This window comes from Mastomys coucha, unplaced genomic scaffold (genome assembly GCF_008632895.1).
Source record: "Mastomys coucha isolate ucsf_1 unplaced genomic scaffold, UCSF_Mcou_1 pScaffold12, whole genome shotgun sequence".
NCBI lineage: Eukaryota > Metazoa > Chordata > Mammalia > Rodentia > Muridae > Mastomys > Mastomys coucha.
Genome location: NW_022196894.1, coordinates 90,744,168 through 90,748,344, shown reverse-complemented (window position 1 = coordinate 90,748,344; position 4,177 = coordinate 90,744,168).

Below are 4,177 nucleotides of genomic sequence, written 5' to 3'. Positions count from 1 at the left end.
TAGAAAGCCAAGCACCATGTGTAACAGCATTGTTCTCACTGTGAAGCCACGATGACTGGGTTCATACTGAGCACCTTCTAGTAACAGGATCATGACCCTGACCCAGAACTACACCGCCCCCCCAAAAAAAGAGGTCAAGTGTGTGTAACTTAATGGTGACCAGCATCTAGAGAGTATGAAGAAGTGTGGGTTCAAAGGAAGATCCCTCTCTCTTAAGATGTCTCTGGGTAAGCAGCTTTTAACCTGGACAACTTAAGAGCTCTACCATCAAAGGCCTAGAGAGAGGTGATGTTCCATGGGTTGTCTCGGTTGTATGTAGGGCCTGGTCTGGTTTTTATATTGCTAATGTGACTACTCGTATCCCTCAAAATCAGGCTCAATGGGTTCAAGTCAATAGCAAAACATTCTTCACTGTGTCCAGAACATATAGAATGGAGCTCAGCACATTATAGGTGGTTGATGTTTGTTGAGCATATGGTGACAACTGCCACTCATTAATCCTCTTTCTGATGTTATTCTGAGAACAGAATTTGATTTTCCATTTCATATCAAAACACAATTTCCTTGAGATCATAAACATTGTGTGGAGACCACCTACTAAAGCATGCAGATGATATTAATAGTCAAATAATAGTAAGAAATGGATAATATTCCATAACAATGGTAATGAACTTTGTTAGGAATAGGAGATTATAAAACATTCAAGCTGGGTGGTTGTGGCACACGCCTTTAATCCCAGCACTTGGGAGGCAGAGGCAGGCTGATTTCTGAGTTCGAGGCCAGCCTGGTCTACAGAGTGAGTTCCAGAACAGCCAAGGGTACACAAAGAAACCCTGTCTCAAACAACAACAACAACAACAACAACAAAAAATACCATTCAGAACTGAAGAAGAAGGAGTAAATATAATCAAGACTTTTTCCCTCCAAACTATGAAATAAATAGGTATCAGGGAAATTTCTCCAGAACTGTAGAAAATAGCGTCTAAGGCCAAGTAATTCAGTCCAGGATAATCTGCAAGGAGCTCAAAATTGAAGCTGGTGTTCGCATACCACTGGGTTAAGCACAGAATAGAATCAACCAACAGAATACTTTGGTGTAGAAAGGTCACCAACACTAGTCACCGTCAGCAAAGTGTCAGTCAGTGTCAGTACAGCACATGCTTGTTAAGAAAAAATGGGATCAATGGCTGGAACCGTCAAAGCCAAACATAAAGACGGTAATGGCAACTGTCATGGTAGAGTGGGACAGACAAGAGCATGCACAATGAGAGCATGGGGCCGGGGAGGGGACATGCTGAAGACTACCGTCCACATGAGGGGGCAGTGATGTCTTCCAGGCACAAATCAAACACATGTTGGGAGAGGCTACATGACAGCAAGGAGGCCGTGGGAAAAGCCACTGGAGATTAGCTTCAGCCTGAAGAGGAGGCCATGGGTAGTGGAGCAGGCTACAAACCAGCTCCTTTGTATTTCTTCTAACTAATAGCAGGGGCTGTGGAGGGACAGGGACAGGCAGATCTGGCATCTGCCACAGATAATGGTGGAGAGACTGGAGGAATTTGTGGCCAGCTTTGAAGAAGTCAGAGTAGTAAAATTTCAAAGAATGGTGGAATGCAAGGCCGGAAAATGAAAGACCAGGTCTCCTGCAGAAGGGATCTGTGATAGCGACCCAGGCTGGAAAGGAAAGATGGAGGTATGTAGAGGGGACCAAAGAGGAAGTTCTCTGGCAATGCCAGATGTAAAAACACTGTACCAAGAAGTGAAAATAAACATGAAGGAAAATGGACATAAAGTTGAGTAAGAAATAGGGCATTGTCCTTGGAGGGCTTGCAAAATATGCTAAAGCCAAGAAGGAAGAATGAGACAAAGGATAAACACAGGATAGAGCCTCTGGAAGAGAGAGGGATACAGAGTGAAGCCATAGCAGCTTAGCTCAGTTACATTAGTTTTTGCCTACTGTGCTCCATACACAGTGAGTGGGCTCCAGGATGATCCTGTTCTCAAGACACTCACAGGCCAAATAGGGAAAGTGGGCCAAGCACATTACACAGTTGTGTGTCTGTATAGTAAGCTTCCATAATGTGTGGGTCTTTAAAGATTAGAGTACAACATTTTAGAAATATCACATGAGAAACACTCCCAAGGAAAATTACATAGGGGGTCTTAGATTGAGAGACACACTCTAGTGAAAAGCATAGAAATGGGAGTGAGAAGAGTTGGCTCAGTCAGTAGTTTTGGGCATGCAAGCAGGAGAATTTGAGCTCAGATCCTCAGCACCCACTTAAAAGCTTTTGCAGCTACAGGTCCTGACCTGTATTCATAACCTTGGGGCTGGAGATGCACAGGCAGATACCTGGAGCTCATTGACCAGTCATGCTAGCCTAATAATGAGGTCTGGGTTCAATGAGAGACTCTGTCTCAGAACAACAACAACAAGAACAAAAATTAGAAACAGCTACTCAGAAGACATGTGACCTTGAACTCCATACACACCACAGAAGTCCAGTAGAGGAGCATTGAGGGACATTACCTGTGAAAAGAATCTAAATTTCTCTGAACAATGTTTTGGGCTTTAGAAATATATCCCTGCAACAAGCAGTGCTGGTCCAGAGCTCTTGGTCTCTATCTCTTGGAGTGTTAAGAAGCAATGACATCCCCATTTAATTTTTTTTCTCTTTGTTATCTTTGTCACAGTGATGAAAAAACTAACTACTATCTCCGGGCCTTGTAAGCAGGCTGGACAGAGTGGAGTTCCAGCTGGAGCTGGGAGCTGTGGCATTCAGGACACAAACATGGACATTGCACTTCAGAAGCTGTCCAGATACAGATGAGGAGGATGGTACACTGGTCCAGGGATGCAGATGAGGAGGATGGTGCAGTAGTCCAGGGATGCAGATGAGGAGGATGGTGCTCTGGTCCAGGGATGCAGATGAGGAGGATGGTGCTCTGGTCCAGGGATGCAGATGAAGAGGATGGTGCTCTGGTCCAGGGATGCAGATGAGGAGGATGGTGCTCTGATCCAGGGATGCAGATGAGGATGATGGGTGTACTGGTCCAAGCATGAGACTTACCATGACTCTACTAAAGAATGCACGGGAACAGAGGCTGAAGACAAGACTAACTTCAAAATGGTCCATGACATAAAGGCGGAGCAGTCCGAGTGAGGGCCACTAGGGCCTCCACAGTAGTATGAGTCACTTTCCCATCACTATTGCAGATTATGTAGCAAAATCAACATAACAGGGGAATTCTGTGTTTGGGTCCACGATTTTAGCGATACTACCTATCTTAGTGGGGAGGGCACGGTACAGTCCAGGTAGCTCTATAGTGATGAAGGATGGGAGGGACTCCTCACATCTCAGCAGGGCAGGAAGTAGATATGGGACAGGAAACGGAGCAGGTCTATAAGCCTCAAAACACCACCCCACAGTGACTCACTTCCCTCAGCTAGACCCCACCTCCCCAAGTTTCGAAACACCACCATGAGCTGAGGAGAGTATGGAGGACATTTCCATGCTAGGCAGAACAAGGGCCGAGCAGATCAAGGATAAGCTCTGAGACTGGAGCTCAGCTGCTAGAGAGCTTACCTAGCATGCATGAGGCCCTGGCCTCAACCCCCAACATTCCATAAACTGAGCATAGTGGTGCACACCTGTATCCCAGCACTGGGGAGGCATGGGCAGTTGCATCATCAGTTCAAGGTCTTTCCTTTGGGTTTCTCGGCAAGTTGGAAGCCAGCTTGGACTACATACTCCTCTCTCAAGGGGGAAAATGTAAGAACAAAAATAATGTGATCTTTTGGGTTTGGGGTGGGGTGGGTATCTGAGTGTGAGCTTCAGAGAAGGCAGAGTTCCAGACTCTCCCAAGTTGCAGGGAGTGACATTGGGAAGGTGGTTCAGTCAGGAAGACAGCAATCAGCAGAGGTGAGGATGCTGAGGCAGAGTAAAGGTAGAGCTGCCTAGACCCAGGAGAAAGGGAAAGGGCAGAAGGAGAATTCCGGAGGTAGTTGGAGAGGAATACAGCACAGAGTGTGGCTGGTAGACTGGCATACAGCACAGAGTGTGGCTGGTGGACTGGCATACAGCACAGAGTGTGGCTGGTGGATTGGAATACAGCACAGAGTGTGGCTGGTGGATTGGCATACAGCACACAGTATGGCTGGTGGACTGGCATACAG